The sequence below is a fragment of the Megascapheus bottae genome, chromosome 12, assembly GCF_031878675.1.
Source record: "Megascapheus bottae isolate mThoBot1 chromosome 12, mThoBot2.hap1, whole genome shotgun sequence".
In the NCBI taxonomy this organism is placed as follows: domain Eukaryota; kingdom Metazoa; phylum Chordata; class Mammalia; order Rodentia; family Geomyidae; genus Megascapheus; species Megascapheus bottae.
The window spans coordinates 6,985,600-7,003,527 of record NC_143520.1 but is presented as its reverse complement, the minus strand read 5'-3'; the positions used below and the strand labels follow the sequence as shown (position 1 = coordinate 7,003,527).

Genomic DNA, 17,928 nt, shown 5'->3' with positions numbered 1-17,928 from the left:
CCCTTTTATTAATTACAATAAAAATATACATATATATATAAAAAAGAATATTATAGACAGGGCCAGGAACGTAGCCTAGTGGTAGAGTGCCTGCCTGGCATGCACAAAGCCTTGGATTCGATTCCTGTCACATACACAGAAAAAGCCAGAACTAGTGCTGTAGTTCAAATGGTATAGCACTAGCCTTGAGAAAGGTCAAGGACAGTGCCCAGGTCCTGAGTTCAAGACCTAGGACTGGCAAAAATTAATTAATAAATTAAAATTAAAAGTGATTTAGAAAAAGAATGTCATAGTCATATTCTAGTTATTACAAATGAGGGAAGCCATGCAACCTAGTTTTCTTTGGATCTGGCTTCATGTAATTTTTTCCAGGTCTTTCCATTTCCCTACCAATGGTACTGCCAAGTTCTTGCCTGTCATTTGTTCGTAGTGGTTATCCTGGTAACTTTATATAATTAAAGAATAAAAATGTACCCTCTGTGACTTAAAATCGCAGTAGTTTAGCATTGTTATTGCAATCTAAACATCTCCGTTATACATATATACAGTTGTAAACATCTACATTACAAACATAAAGCAACAATAGTAATTATTATAATAGCAATGCAGTCTGAGAAGCTGCAGACCATAAAACTGTATGGGCGCCCCCTGCTGTGTCTGCTGCTAAACTTAACTAATATTTCCGGTTGCCAGGGCTTAGTGCCCTGGTTTTAAGATGGATCCATAAACAAACAGTAAACAAAACAAAATTAAAATACTGGTATATCAATAAATCAGTGGGTCAAAGGGATGAGGAGAAAATAAATCGCTAGCAATTTTAATGCAATCTGTGAATGTTAAACACAAAGGTAAGCATGGTAAGTGGAGTTCCAAAAGCTGCACTCAGGAGTTCTCAGGCAGCATGTTGTCTGCCCTGCTGCTGCATGTAGGTTAAGATGTTTTCCAAGGCTCACTTTCTATGGAACTTTGTCAAGTCTGACAAAGACTTTGGCAACGTGAGCACAGTACTACCCTCTCTAATCTCTGTAAATGCACCATGATCTCAACAGAGCACACTGAGGAGATTATTTTGGAGAAACTGTAATGACACTGAACAGGAGGCTCGCTGAACATCTTGTGCAAGTGAGATCCCAAGCCTCCTCCATGACGGCTGCACAGAGCTCTGTAGGCTAATGAGGGGACCATCTGTAATACTTTGCTGGCAGCTGTGTCCCCTCATTCCGTGCCAACCTGTCCTTCGTGGGATGGTCTATAGAGACCGGTCTCATTCTGTGAGAACATGGTGCTGGTTCACAACCATCTCATCTGCAGACCAAACATTTCAGTATTTGTACTTGTATGTTTTAATAGGCCTTGTCAGATGAATGTGTGTGCATATTTCTAAGTTTGCCTTTATATTGTCACATTTAGGGCCATCCACCGTCCCCACCTCCACACACAAAGAAGAAAACTTATATCCTGTTTTTATTTCTTTTTGTAAAAAAAAAAAAAGAAAAAGTCTCAAATAAGAGGAGGATTTAAATTGAGAGAACTGGTTATGTCCTAATATCATTCATACTTCAAAGTCTCAAAATTAAGAGTTTTTTTCTCCTCTGGAACACACTCAGACACATTTTTCTTCCTTCTTTACAAGGTTTTCATTTGCATGCTTGAGTTCATTTCTGGTTTTAGACTTTCAAAAATTAAGAAAATAAACATAAATGATATATCTTAAAATCTTTATGAGTAAATTTCAAATTACGATGGAGCAGCATTTTGAAGCATTTACTTGGCAGCATGTGGAAAATTATATAAAGATTATAGTAGACATCAAAATATTTTAAAGCAACCATTAAGCAGTTTTAAGGGTAAACCTAGTAACAAATTTGACGTTGAAAATAAGTACTTACATACTGAAAAGTTGCTTTAAAAGGACATAACTTATTTTGTTGTAATTCTCAAAAAAAAAAAATTTTGCCAGTCCTGGGCTTGAGCTCAGGGACTGAGCACCGTCCTTGGATTTTCTCAAGGCTAGAGCTCTACCACTTGAGCCTCAGCCCCACTTCCGGATTTTTTCTATATCTGGTACTGAGGAATCGAACCCGGGTCTTCCTGCATGTTAGGGAAGCACTTTAACCACTAGGCCAAACTCCCGGCCCCAATTCTCAAAATTTTATGACAATTCAGCTCTATCCTTCACTTCCATTTCAATTAATCCACTGCCGTTGATAAAATTACTAAAATCCGTTCACCACACTGAGAAGGTGGCTCCGTGGCAGAGTTCTTGCCTAACATGCAGGAAGCCTTGGCTTTGATTTCTCGATGCTGCATAGTAATAGCCAGAAGTTGTTTTGTGGCTCATATGGTAGAGCACTAGCCTTGAGCAAAAAAGCTCAGGAACAGGGCCAAGGTCCTGAGTTAAAGCCCCAAGACTGGCAAAAAAATCATTTCTCTTTCTCCAAAAATTAATAAAACTTCCTTTCAGATACTATATGATCTTCATTTTCATCTTAAGAAGTAAAAGAACAGGGGCCAGGAGTTTGGCCTAGTGGTAGAGTGCTTGCCTAGCATGCACGAAGACCCAGGTTCAATTCCTCGGTACCACATACATAGAAAAAAGCCAGAAATGGTGCTGAGGCTCAAGTGGTAGAGCTCTAGCCTTGAGAAAGTCCAAGGACAGTGCTCATGCCCTGAGCTCAAGCCCATGACTGGCAAAAAAAAAAAAAAAAGAAGTAAAAGAACAAAGAACCTGCCAACTGAAGAGGTTAGGATTTTTACCCAGGTGAATATTATATGTCAAAAGTAAAAAGACACATATTGAAATCAAGGGGAAGCTGACTACAACAGCTCACACCTGTAATCCTAGCTACTCAGGAGGTGGAGGTGGCAACTGTGAAGGTCTTGATTTGAGGCCAGCCTGGGGAGGAGGGGGGACTCATAGGACCCCATATCTCAACCAACTAGCCCATTAAAACAAAAAACAAAAACACTTGTGATGTTTGGTACCCGCCTCTTACCCCAGCTGCTACACAGTTTTGCAGACCAGAGTAAACTACCAAAACAACAAATAAATAACAAAAGCTGAAAGAGCTAAAGATATGGCTTAAGTGATTGAGTGCTCATCAGGCAAACGCGAGATTCTAAATTCATATTATAATCCGAGAGAGAGGAGGGAGGGGGAGAGAATGCCAACATTTTAACTTGGTTAGTAACAAGATTTTAGCAAGAAGTTTTAAAAAGGCTTAAAATATAAATTCCATGTATCAAAACCAAGACCAGCTATTTTACCATGTAATATCTGAAATTTAAAACATTAGTTGCCTGACAGTAGACACATAAACTGTGAAGACTATAGAAGCTCTTCCTTCCTATAACCTCCCTTTAAACTTGACCTACCTCCAAAAAAATATAAAAAGTTTCCATTTGGATTGTCCTGTTCTCTATAATTGATACATACATGAATAGAATCCAAAAGGAAAGATATTGCACCTTTAGCTTGCTTTCATAATAAATTCCACATCAATTATTAGTATGTTTTAACAGTAAGTAATAGAGTTATACTTCCCGCTACTTAATGGAAGAAATGTCTCAGCTTTGGGTTTTTTATGTTTGTATTTGAAGTACTTCCATAACCCTGGTTAAATCAGGTATGGCTTCATTAAGTGAGAGGAATTTTCTTCCAAAGATTCTTTGTTCTTAGAATAAATGCTATGAAGGTTTTCCTGCAAACTATCACTGCCTATTTAGAATAGTTTGGGCTCCAGGCCTAAATCTGAATCATATATTCCAAATAAAGTATCTTTTGCCTGGATTTTTTACATTTTTTCATAGTGTATAAGCTACAAATATTATCTTTAAAGGTTTCTATGTTTTTAGCAGTGAGGAGGTAGCATGTTTCCAGTACAAATATTTGCTGCTTAAAAATGAACACAAATTTACTTTTATTGTGTTTGTGCTAAAGTTCCACACGTACTGCCTGACCTATTATTATATTCAAATCTATCTGCAAACGTGAAGCAAAAGGCTAAAAATTCATTGATAAAATTAAGCTTCAAGAACAAGACAGGAGGCCGGGAGTTTGGCCTAGTGGTTAAAGTGCTTGCCTAGCATGCATGAAGACCGGGGTTCGATTCCTCAGTACCACATACATAGAAAAAAGCCGGAAGTGGTGCTGAGGCTCAAGTGGTAGAGCTCTAGCCTTGAGAAAGTCCAAGGACAGTGCTCAGGCCCTGAGCTCAAGCCCAGGACTGGCAAAAAAAAAAAAAAAAAAAGAACAAGACAGGAATATTTCAAATAAATAAGCTCTTCCTAAATCCTTTGGGAAAACTATTACATTTGCCTGGCTTTTCCTCTCCCTGCCTCGGCCCACCAATTTTCCCCTCTGTGATCACCCATAATTCCACCGGCTCTTTGCTTGCTACAATGTAATGATTCCCGCTTTATGTTGATGGAAGAAAAATGGGAAGAAAGAGAACCGCCTGATTTGAGACAATGCAGATCCTCTCCGTTACCACTAGCTGGCGCCAAAGCTCTAAACATACAATGATGTAGTGTGTCGTGCGAGCTAATAATTAGTAAGACTGCAAATTGATCGTAGTTCTACAAAGCATGAAATGTTTGCCAATAAATATGTAACACGGCAAAGAGGCTGCCTTTACGATGCAAATAACCACAGTTTTATGTCTGAGCGGTTTTCGTCTTCAAAAGAAAAGAAACGCAATCGTAAAGAATGCTGGGGGCGGAGGAGGGGCGTGGTCAAAATTAACCTAAAGGAAGTCTTTTTTTTTTCTTTCCACAAGCTACTCACTAAACGTGTAAAACTTTTCCGGTTATATAATGCTCTGTTGACCCAAATAAAGTGCCGTTTTTATTGTGCCTTTAGTCTAAGACAGAATCGTGGGACACATCAGGGTCACACGGAAAGTGACTTTACTGCACAGGCTCCTAATTCACTTTACATGCTCCTTCCTCCCCAAGCTTAGGCTTTCCACTTCTTGGCAGAAATATCCATGGCCAGATCCTCCCCTTTCCGCCTCGTATAAACAGAGCGCAACCCTTTCCAGACCTTTTCATGACTAGTGGAAAGAGCTTTGTTCATTTCAGGGAACGACAGTGTCTAAGGAAAACATGGGGGCAAATCATGCCTTTGGTTCAAAACACTAATTGTTGGGCAATTTATGTAATTTTGAGTTTACAATTCTGAGTCTGATTAGGAAAAAAAAGAAGGAAAGAGCACTAAGGGGCCAGGAATTTGGCCTAGTGCTAGAGTGCTTTCCTAGCATGGACAAAGACCCAGGTTCGATTACTCAGTACCACATACATTTAAAAAAAAGCCGGAAGTGGTGCTGTGGCTAAAGTGATAGAGCCCTAGCCTTAAGAAAGTCTAAGGTTCAAGACCCACAACTGGCCAAAAAAAAAAAACAAAACAAAACAACTAAAAATTCAAAATATATACTGCCAAAATTTTTTTTCATGTATTTTTTAATGACACATACTATTTTGGGCAGGAAGTGAATTCAGATAAAACTATAGCAAAGTACCCCGCTTTTGAAAAGAAATACTTTACAGAGTGACTTGTGAACATTTTAAAAGCTGGTAATAGTCATTGGAATAGATTCCTATTACCCAGTCCACTCCATCATTGAGGAACCCTGGAGTCCATAACTTGGAAGAAGAGAGAAAGAGAATGAACTGGTTTCTGAGTTGCCTGTGGCTTTTACAAAAGAATCATCAGGCATTTCTTCCCAATTTCTTACTCTAATTTCTCCCAATTTCTTACTCTAATTTCTCAGAGAAAGGACATGTCTTATTGTAAATGAACTTGCTTTCCCTACACAGCTAAAATATGTTTTATGTGCAATTGCCTCTGAGGATTTGGGGTTGTTAGTTTCAGAAAGCCCTTGTGTAAGTTGTTATGCTACTTTGCATATTAACTGATGCATTTCGTGGTGAATAATTTAAATCATCCCTGGTTTATTTATAATGTCCAATACAATATAAATGCTGTGTACAGAGTTGTAGTATCATATTGTTTAAAGTCTATACATGGTCAGTACAAGAAGAATATTTTAAAACATTTTAATATTTTCTATTTGCCCCTGCATGGATGAGTGCAGACCTGTATAATACTATGGACGAACTCTTCTTAAAAATCCTATCAGCCACCCATACACAAGTGGCTCCTCAAGGGCCATGAGTTCTAAATCCTTTCCTGGGCTGAGTTTTCTCTTAGGATATCAGTGAATCATGGTCATTCCATCTCCATACAATCTCTTGAAAATGAACTAGGGCAGAGGGGCATATAACATAAGGTAATTTTTATAGCCTTTTTATTTTCCAGCTGAAATCACCTATATGAACCCTTCCCAATGACAGTTGGGTGAGTTTGATGTAGGAAAGAACATTCAGGAAGTGAAAATGAAGTTTGAGGAAAGTGTCAAAAAATTTTATAGCAAACACAGTGCAGATGCTCAATTGTCTGCAGTCCTCTGCTATCAGGTATCATTTTGCTGGGCCTTTTCAGGAGATATACTATGGAAACTACATTAACCACAATTTGGAATGTCTGGCCTTCCAACTAACAGCCACATTATTTTTTGCTACTTACTTGCCTTGACCAAACTGCATTAGGTGCTACTGATACCAGCCCAATTCTCTCCAAAGCCTGGTGCAGGTCTAAGTCCTATGCAGTTTAATTCATATTCCACTCAACATACTTGTTTTATTTCCCGTGGAAATTGCTCATTTAATTGCACTGTAAGTTTTATGGGGTATGCCCCAGGCTGCGTTCTTTATGCTAGGCATTTCAGTATTTATGGGAGAACTATACCCAAAACTTCAAACATAAAGTAAAACCAGCAAAATATGCTCTTATCCAGGTCCATAAATACTTTTCACCAGTTTCTCTAATTTTTCCAATGAAATTAACTGAGTATATTAAGCCTGTAACATAGACTATTGCTTGGTATCTCCTGAGCAGGTTTGTCCTTCATATTCAAATCTGATATAGCCCCTCTTTTCAGCTACCACAGACTGCAAAGCAGTAGGCACTGGCCACTCTCTGTGGCGCCCCTCTTCTGCAACTATGACTTTTTTTGACTGTAAACCTAACCTGTAAAATGTGTTCATGAGTCTTGTTTCCTTCTTTTTTTCTTTTTTTTTTTTTTTGCCAGTCCTAGTCTTGAGCTCAGAGCCTGAGCACTGTCCTTGGACTTTCTCAAAGCAAGGGCTCTACCACTTAAGCGTCAGCACCACTTCCAGCTTTTTCTATGTATGTGGTACCAAGGAATTGAACCCGGGTCTTCGTGCATGCTAGGCAAGCACTCTACCACTAGGCTAAACTTCTGGCCTTTCTTTCTTTCTTTGTTTCTTTCTTTCTTTCTTTCTTTTTTTATCAAATGGTGCTTGATTGTAGGTCCCACGTGTACTTGGTAAATAGATACAGAGCTAAGGCATGTGCTGCAGAATATGGCTGCTTAAAAAGGACATATGTCAGCATATGAGGCTATTTCCTGTGTTTAGGGACAGGGACAGACACACAAATTCTAGCTAAAGCAAATCAAGATGCATTCCAGAACTTCTCAAATGTCAATAGGGCTCTATCTGATCTTGCTAAATTTATTGCTAATTTTATATTTTACTGCCATTCTACTATATAAACTACCCGAAAGCCTGTTTTCAGAGAAATACAAAAATTTAGATATATAGGTCCCCATCTCTCAGTACTGGGGATTGAACACAGTAGTTCATATTTGCTAGACAGATGCTCTTCCACTTCAGGCACAATCAGACCTTTCTGCTTCAGTTGTTTTTAGAATAGGGTCTCATATTATGTCCCTGAAACAATATTTTCCTATTTGTGCTTTTTGTATAGCTGGGGTGACAGGCCCAAATGCCCAAGCCCAATTTACTAGTGGATTTAGGGACTTTTGAATTTTTGCCCAGGCTGGTCTTGAACCACAGTCTTCTGAATCTCAGCTTCCCCACATCCAGACTTCCAAATAATTCTTTATTTTTTTTTTTTTTTGGTCAGTCGTGGGGCTTGAACTCTGAGCCTGGGTGCTGTCCCTGAACTCTTCAGCTCAAGGCTACTACCCTACTCCTTGAGCCACAGCACCACTTCTGGTTTTCTAGTGGTTAATTGGAGATAAGAGTCTCACGGACTTTAGTGCCTGGGCTGGCTTTGAACCACAATCCTCAGATCTCAGCCTCCTGAGTAGCTAGGATTACAGACATGAGTCACCACGCCCAGCTACCAAATGATTCTGGATAAAGCTCATAATTGGCTTTTTAAGCAATTTTAGTAGAGAGCTACATAGAAGCCTTGACATGGAAAAGGTTTGTGGGGAAAGAATAAAGACAATAGATATAAAACCTGAGAACCAGTGGCTTGTACTCATATTCCTAACTACTCAGTGTTAGGTCCGCCTGGAAGAAATGACTTCTTCCCTTGGCTCTCTCCCCCTGCACCCTGGAAATCCCCATCCAGCATCTGTAACCCTGGCAACTGGCATGCCTGGGGGTAGTGGGAGGTCCCCACTGAGGTGTTTCCCCATCCTCTCAAGTCACATCCACTTCCGCTGTGTCTATACCCCTCCCCCTATATAATCACTCACTTCCCACCCTAAGCTCTCTTGCTCGCCCGACTCCATCTTGGGTGGCAGGAGTCTGCTCTTTCCTCACGCAATAAACCCTCTTCTCCTGAACTGCATGGTGTTTCCTTTCAGCAGACCTTACACTTAAAGTGGAAATCCAGAGGATAGTGGTTTGAGACTACCTTCGGCAGAAAAGTCAAAAATTCCATCTCCAAAATAAACAGCAAAACACTTAGTTGAAAGAGGTACAGTTCAAATGGTACCCTGCCTGCACAGTAAGCAAGCCTAGCATGCGTAAATAAGGCCCGACAAACCCCAATATTGACCAAAAAAAAAAAAAGATGGCAAGGACTGTCATGTATGTCATCTAGATTCCTGGCTCTTTGAATACCTTCCATGAGTAGAGTTCACCTGCTGACCAACATTGGATATGCCATGTGAATTTAGTTGGATTAAATCCAGAGAATTTATTTCTCACATGAAAGTGGGAGTGGAAGGGACAGTAGGGATACCGGAGTCTGTGGTTGGAGAACTCAGCTCCTTTGACCTGCTATTCAGTGGTGTGTGACCATGTGCTAATTAGCTATGAGCTCACCTGTTAAAACAGCAGGAAACAGGCAGATGACCTGGTGCTTCTTAAAGAAAGTTCTCAGACAATGGCTCCTTTTACATGGATCCCTTTGGCCAGATTTACAGATTTTGCACCTGGTGGCTACATTCAGAACTGCAAAGGATAAAAACAAAATGAATGAAGACAAGGTAAGACTTAACAAAATTTGTGGGCTATTTCATCACCTAAATCTGGGCACAGTGATTCATCCTTGTAATCCCAGAATATAGTAGACAAAACCAGGAGGATTATGAGTTTAGTCCAGCTGGGGCCACGTGGCAAAACCCTATCCCATAACAAAACTAACTACATAAATAAAATTAGAAATAAAAAGCAATCTGTTATCTCCTTTAGAAACAGAGGAAATGGGATGACACTTCCCTCTCATCTTTCTCTTTCTTTCTGTTTCATGCTACTGGGGTTTGATATCAGGGCCGCTGGTTTATTAGACAGGCATTCTACTACTGAGCCATGCCTTCATCTCTGCTTTTCACTGGTTACTTTTTATTTGTATTATAAAGGTTATGTGCAAAAGGGTTACCATTTTGAAAGTCATGAATACATGTCTTTTGGACGATGTCACCTCTTCACTTGCTCGATACCAGTTTTTCCCTCTTTTCCCCCATCCACAAGTGATATAATTCATTTCCAACACAGTTTCTACTGAGAACCACTGCTGCATTTGTTCACCTTTTGTCCCTCCGTTTCTGTGCTCTCCTAATGCTCTCCCCCCCCCCATCCAAGACAGATAAACAAACAAAAAAGAAAAAAACCGGGTGCTGGGAGTTTGGCCTAGTGGTAGAATACTTACCCAGCATACACAAAGACCTGGGTTCAATCCTTTAGTACCACATACATAGAAAAAGGGGAAGTGGTGCTGTGGCTCAAGTGTTGGGTTCTAGCTTTGAGAAAACCCAAGGACAGTGCTCAGGCCCTGCACTCAAGCCCAGGACTGGCAAAAAATGAAAGAAAGAAAGAAAGAAAGAAAGAAAGAAAGAAAGAAAGAAAGAAAGAAAGAAAGAAAGAAAGAAAGAAAGAAAGAGAAAGATCTCTTGCTTCAATTTCCTGGAGTTAATTTCAATCAATATATAGGATCAGATGCACAGAAGCATTGTGCCTTTGTGTTCCTCAGTTAATTCACTTCTTATTTTTTCTATAGGGTTTCACATGGGCCCAGATGCATGTAGGGACCTCAGTTATCTTATTTTGGGCTTCCTGACATTTCTGGGATGACAGACATGTGCCACTATATCCAGTTTTCCTCCCCTTGAGATGGAGAGTTCTTCTGCCCTGGCTGGCCTGGAACAGCAAAATAATCGATTGCAGCCTCCCACATACCTTAGAATGACAGGTGTACACCACTGTACCAGCTATGAGGTGAGAGGGGGGTCTCATGAACACTTTCTTCCCAGGCTGATCTCAAACCACATCCTCCCATTCTCAGGACCCCAAGAAATATGATTATAAGTGTGAGCTACAGAACACCTAGGCTAGTCCCCTTTTTAAAATAAAAGCACAGAGGTAGATAAAATTATATTGATCAACGTGGACAGTAAGAGACTGAGGCCTCATTAATCAATTTTGTTGTAGATGAAGGGCGCTTTTTCCTTTTTTTGGGGGGGGGTGTCATGGGGCTTGAACTCAGCTGGGCACTGTCTCTGAGCTCTTTAGCTCAAGACTACCTCCCTAACCCTGGGCCTAAGCGCTGTTGTTGAGCTCTTCGGCTCAAGGTTACCGCCCTACCCTTGAGCCAAGCCCCACTTCCCTTTTTCTAGAGGTTAATTGGAGATAAGAGTCTCAGGTCCTTTTGTGCTGGGGCTGGCTTTGAACATTGATCCTCAGATCTCAGCCTCCTGAGTAGCTAGGATTATAGGCATGAGCCACCACGCCCCTGGGAAGGGTAGTTTTTCTTTCTAGGTATCTCTGGTGGTAATATTACCAAACCAGGCCTGTTTTATCCACCATACAGTACGTAAATCATTGAAAAGGTGATTTTTTTGTTTTTGTCTTTCACAAAAGACAAATGGTGGTTCCCACCGATTTAAGCTACCTCCAAATTCCTAAGATACATCAGGGACAAGATTGCTGTCATGACTCATACACCACAGTTGCTATCTATAACAGAGATAGTTCGCTGTGTAACCTCTAAAACAGGTGATAATAGCAAGGGAAAGTTCCCAACTCAGGATTTCCCCTATACAACCTTAAATGAAGATGTGAAAAGGCATGTACTCTATGTATTTGTCTATCCAGCTACTGTTAAAAAACAAACAAAACAAAAAAACCTCAAAAATCGAATTTATATCATCTGCTGGGACAATACAACAGGCCTAGAAATACAATTATACAAGGTTAAAAACATGACATCACTAGCGATCATGAGTTTGACTGTGCACTCATTATTTTTTTTGAAGACCAGAATTTAAAAAAAAAAAAATCTGGGGGCCATGAGTTTGGCCTAGAGATAGAGTGCTTGCCTAACTTATATGAAGATCCAGGTTTAATTCCTCGGTACCACATACACAGAAAAAAAACAAAAGTGGTGCTGAGGCTCAAGTGGTAGAGCACTAGCCTTGAGAAGTCCAAGAACAGTGCCCAGGCCTTGAGTTCAAGCCGAAGGAAGGAAGGAAGGAAGGAAGGAAGGAAGGAAGGAAGGAAGGAAGGAAGGAAGGAAGGAAGGAAGGAAGGAAGGAAGGAAGGAAGGAAGAGTCACTAACAGTCACTTCTAAGATTGGGAGCTGTACTTCCCAGGGCTAAGCTACAGGGGGCAGCAGGAATGAATATGGCCACTTGCAGAGAGCAGACCACATTTGATCATGCCAAAGACATTGTTAAGGAGATGTAGAGAAACTGGTCGTGAGGTGGTATTTTTTCTGCAGAAAGAGCCCTCTTGTTTGCGTGTAGTCAGTTTAAAGCAAAATGAGGAGCTTTTTTTTTTTTTTTTGCCAGTCCTGCGCTTGAGCTCAGGGCCTGAGCACTGTCCTTGGACTTTCTCAAGGCTAGAGCTCTACCACTTGAGCCTCAGCACCACTTCTGGCTTTTTTTCTATGTATGTGGTACCGAGGAATCGAGCTTGGGTCTTCGTGCATGCTAGGCAAGCACTCTACCACTAGGCCAAACTCCTGGCCCGATGAGGAGCTTTTTTATTCACTTTCCCCTTTAAATTCATTCTTTTTTAATTTGGTTTGGGTGGTTTTTGTTGTTTGCTTGTTTGTTTTTGGTAAGACAGAGTGTCCCTATGTAGCCCAGTCTGGTTACAATTCTCCTATCTCAGCCTCACCAGTTCTGGGATTATAAACATGTATTAGGATTCTAAATTCATTCTTGGTCCTCATTCCTCATATAGACCTTTTTAATTGTTAAAAATGTTTCTTCAAAAAAAAATGTTTCTTAGCTGGGATCTGAGATCTGAGATCTGAGGATCATGGTTCAGAGCCAGCTGGGGCACTAAAGAACATGAGACTCTTATCTTCAATTAATCACTAGAAAATGGGAAGTGGGGCTGTGGCTCAACGGGTAGGGCAGTAGCCTTGAGCTGAAGAGCTCAGGAACAGCGCCCACGCCCAGAGTTCAAGTCCCATGACCCACCCCCTGTCCAAAAAAATACTTCTTAGTGGGGTGATGGTGGCTCATGCTTCTAATCGTAGCTACTCAGGGGTCTGAGATCTGAGAATCATAATTTAAAGACACCACAGGCACAAAAGCCCAGGAGGTTCTTATCTCCAATTAACCCATCAGATAAAAACCAGAGTGGGTGCTGTGGCTCAAATGATAGAGTGCTAGCCTTGAGAAAAGAGAAGAGTTCAGGGACAACACCCAGGCCCAAAGCTCAAGCCTCATGACCAACCAAAAAAAAAAAGTTTCTTAATTGCTGGAAATGTGGCTTAGTGGTAGAGTGCTTGCCTAGCAGGGATTAATCCCCAGGTTTTATCCCTCAGAACCATATAAACAGAAAAGGCCAGAAATGACACTGTGGCTCAAGTAGTAGAATACTAACCTTGAGTAAAAGAAGCTCAGGGACAGTACCCAGGCTTTGAGTTCAAGCCCCAGGACTGGTCAAAACAAAAAGTTTCTTAAAACAGAATATTGATCAAGATGAATTGTACTCAGAAACTGACATTGAATGGCAACCCCTTTGTACAACTAAAAATAATGAAAACATAATTTTCTCTTTTTTTGGCCCATCATGGGCTTTGAACTCTGGGCCTGGATGCTGTCCCTAGGCTCTTCAGCTCAAAGCTAGTGCTCTACCACTTGAGTCACAGCACCATTTCCAGTTTCCTGGTGGTTTAATTGGAGATAAGAGTCTAATAGACTTTCATGCCCAGGCTGGCTTTGAACCATGATCCTTAGATCTCAGCCTCCTGAGTAGCTAGGATTACAGGCATGAGCCACTAGCACCCAGCAACATAATTTTTTTTACTGTTGTAAGAGAGCAAGGAAAGAGGTGACATTGTTCAATAAGAAATGTACTTTTCCTAACTTAGGCAACTATATATCCCCTCTGTACATCACCTTTATAATAACAATTAAAGGGGGGGGAAACGTGAGAGAAAACATGAGAAGAGGAATCAATGTCCAAGAAGTAATGTACCCACTACTGATGAATGTAACTGTGATCCCTCTATACATTATCCTGACAATAAAATACAATAAAAAGGTTACTTCAGTCAATATTTAAAAATAATAATAATAATTTAAAAGTTTTTAAATATCTTCAGTGAGCACTCCACCTAGACCAGGGAAGAAATGGGGTCTGATCAACAAAAGAGAGGTCATTTTTTTGCAGCAAAAGTAGCCATTGAATGAACAGCAAATGAGGACATGGGGTAGGCATCTACACAGTATTATTCTGTCTTTTCACTCTCTTTTCTCTGACCTCTGCTTTCCTTTTTCCTTACTTAAATATTAAGGAAACCTGCTGGCCCTTGTAGTGGTTGAAGCCTGCCTGAACAGGTTTATCAAACCGGTGGGACAAGCTCTGCTTGAGGGGCACTGGCAATGGATTCAAACTAGGCTTGCTTCTTAAATTCAAACATATCCAGACAAGCTGAGCAAATTAGTCAAGGGTGGAATTGTTTAAGACACGGAAATGCCTCAAAAAATAAAAAAGCTCAGAGAGGGAGGAAGACCTTAATCCCATTAGATGGAGATTGATTTCTTTCCTCTCTCACAATAATTCTAGTTTTCTAATCCTAAGAAATTGAGACACAATCAAAATCCTTGTACCTAATGGATCAGGTTTGAGATCAGGTTAAAAAAAAAAAGCCTACAGTCTGCATTTGAACACATTAGACAAAGATGGCTTGTGTGGAAGCTGACTAAAGGAGAGCCTGTGGAAAGTATGTTCAGTTCAAAACTGACAGCCACTACTGGGAACTGGCAGCTCATGCTTATATCTGCAGATTGTACATCAAAGGTAGCAGGGCAGGAAAAGTCCATGAGACATTTACCTCCAGTTAAACAACAAACAGCCAGGGGGCCGGGAGTTTGGCCTAGTGGTAGAGTGCTTGCCTAGCATGCACGAAAACCCGGGTTCGATTCCTCAGTACCACATACATAGAAAAAAGCTGGAAGTGGTGCTGAGGTTCAAGTGGTAGAGCTCTAACCTTGAGAAAGTCCAAGGATAGTGCTCAGGCCCTGAGCTCAAGCCCAAGACTGGCAGAAAAAAAAAAAAAAAAAAAAAAAAAAACAGCCAGAAGGGGACCATTGAGCTCAAGTGCTGGAGCACCAGCCTTGAGCAAAACAAAACAAAACAAAAAAAAAAGAGCTAAATAAGGGATAGTATCCAGGCCCTGAATTTAAGCCACAGTGCTGGCATGAAAAATAAAAACATAGCCAGGCTGGCCTCAAAGTTATACTCCTCCTTCCAAAGCTTCCCAAACACTGGAATTCTGGCACATACTACTTTGCCTTCAGCAAATGCAAACTCAGTGATCAGGGATAATTATTTCAGCATGTATGCTAAAGAAAGCTCTCAAGTTTAAATATGTGTGTGAGCTGGGAGCCAGTGGCACATGCCTGAAATTCCAGATACTCAGGAGGCTGAAATCCAAGGATTACAGTCAGTTCTAAGCCAGCCCAGGCAAGAAAGTCCGTGAGACTATTATCTCCAGTAAATCAAAAAGGAGCCAAAATGGAGCTCAAGCGGTAGAGCACTAGCCTTGAGTACAAAAGCTCAGGGACAGTACCGAGGCCCAGAGTTGAAGCCCCAGGGCCAACAAAAATAAATAATTAATATATAATAAACAAATGTGCGCTTTTGAACTTGAGTATTTCCAATCACTATCAATTCCTCATTCACTCATACATGAAAAGTTTGCATTGAGAGGCCAGGAGTTTGGCCTAGTGGTAGAGTGCTTGCCTAGCACACATGAAGACCCCGATTTGACCCCTCAGTACCACATACAAGAAAAGCTAGAATAGGTGCTGTGGCTCAAGTGGTAGAGCTCTAGCTTTGAGGAAAGCCCACGGACAGTGCTCAGGTTCTGAGTTCATGCCCCAGAACTGGAAAAAAAACAACAACTTTACATGGAATGTTACTACAGTAACCTTACAACTATTTTAAAATAAAGAAACTTATAACACAGCAAGTAAAATATATTAGCTACTGTCACTAAGCAAGTAAGTGACAGAGATTCATATCTCCACCGCTATGATATGTAATTCTTGTTCCCTTCAAGGCTCTACACGGAAATACAGAAACATCTGTGTTTATTAAGGAGGGAGTGGGATTTGGAAGCAGGGGAATATTGTAGTCAAAGCCTGGTAGTCATAATCATCTACTATTAGATGACAGAAAATAACTTCCTTATGATTTGAATTCCAGCCAGCATGAATTGAAGCCAGCATGGTGGTTCATGACTGTCATCCTAGCTATTCAGGAGGATGAGATCTGAGGATCAAGGCTCAAAGCCAGTCCAGACACAAAAGGACCTGAGACTCTTACCTCCAATTAATCACTAGAAAATGGGAAGTGGGGCTGTGCCTCAAGGTAGGGCAGTAGCCTTGAGCTGAAGAGCTCAGGGTCAGCACCCAGGCCAAGTTCAAGCCCCATGACCCACAAAAAAAAAGAACTGTATACAATACACACATATATATTTGCACACACATAATGTTCTGGCATAATGCACTGGCTTGAGAAGTTATATCCAAGTGTTTAGTGTCCCTAGAAATTCTCTCTCTCTCTCTCCCTCTCTCTCTCTCTCTTTCTCTCTCTCTCTCTCCCTCCCTCCCTCCCTCCCTCCCTCCCATCATTTTCTGATTAAATTTATTCATAGGCATGTTTTCTGTATTTTTCAAATACAGTAAGAAACCCTAGTTTCCTACTTTGTAGCAATGGGAGAAAAGAATAGAAGAAACAGGTCCTAGTTGTTATCTCATGAGTAGAATGAAAGGCAAAGATTTAAATCCCTGGAACGAAGGCAATGAGGAAGAGCCTGAGATTGAAGTGACAGAGAGCAAAGATACACATACCCCCACTGGCCTCACTTTTTCACTAACCATTAAGGTAATACAAAAAACAATACAATAGATGCAGATGCAAGAGAACCCTCCATTCGAGAAACCAGATATGACAAGTTTTCTGGATTATATGGCTATAGAATTGGTAGATGGTACAAAAACTCTCAAATGTCTGTCTCAAGGACAGTCTAAATGGCCTGGATGAAGAAACCTGGGAAATGTGAGAAAGGACATTTCTCTGGTAGGAAATAAAGCTGTATAATAAAACGTGTAATGCTACCATTCACCTAGCCCCTGGAAGCACCAATAGAATCCCCACCATATCCAATAGTAGATCAGCATATCCTTATAGTAGATCATCTTGGGCAAGAGAGATACATGGCCAAGTGAAGGGCACCTGCCAGAGTAGGTACCCCATGGAAAAGCACTGAGAAAGTCTATGGTATTCTGAAACAAGCCGTTTATGCCTGGGTGTTTCAATGATCCACTACAGCTATTTTTGTGGCTTTATTACAGATTGAAAAACTACTACAGAAGCCCCTTGAGAACAGTTCAGATTTTGTCTTTCCTTCTACTCCTTAAGCCAGATTTGTCAGGCAGGATATTTATAATGTGGGTGAGGAGGCTATTGCTAACTGGAAGATATTGAATGCAGTCCAGATAGAAGGTGAATCATGTCAGAAAAACAGACAAGAAAAGGGGCAAATAAAAATGACAGAAAAATGGGTGGAGGAACCTAAGATAATAAGAGAGTAGATATGGCATGATTTACTTTACTCAGGCACCTCCAAAGAAAAACTAGATAAACTAACACAATCTTGCTAGTCTTAAGGGAAGGAACTTAAGCCCAAACAACAGTTAGAATCCTTTCTGGCTGTTCCCTCTATAAAGGAAAGGAGACATTTTGCTTACAATGGGTCCTCTCATTCCCAGAATGAGGGACAACCAGAGGTCTCATATGGAACTCATTATATACTGATTCAAGAGTAAGATGAAGGCGAGGAGTTTGGCCTAGTGGTAGAGTGCTTGCCTAGCATGCACAAAGACCTGGGTTTGATTCCTTGGTACCACATACACAGAAAAGGCTGGAAGTGGTGCTGTGGCTCAAGTGGTAGAACTCTAGCCTTGAGAAAGCCCAAGGACAGGGCTCAGGCCCTGAGTACAGTCCCAGGACTGGCAAAAACAAAAAGAGTAAGATGATCATTGCTCTAGTAGATCTGAGTTTTGAGTGTTCACTGATCCATGGCAACCCAGAATGTTTTCTAGAACCCTGGGTAGTTA

The 17,928-nt window shown here is 40.8% G+C and overlaps 1 long non-coding RNA gene across 3 annotated transcripts in view; it reads right to left on the bottom strand.

The window, feature by feature from the left end:
• LOC150056151 (uncharacterized) overlaps positions 1-17,928 on the bottom strand; it is a 225,645-nt gene that overhangs the window by 206,248 nt on the left and 1,469 nt on the right. For all 3 annotated transcript variants that reach the window (XR_016537296.1, XR_016537295.1, XR_016537294.1), the window contains exon 2: positions 9,169-9,297. This is a non-coding gene — a long non-coding RNA (uncharacterized LOC150056151). The remainder of the gene's footprint in view (positions 1-9,168; positions 9,298-17,928) is intronic.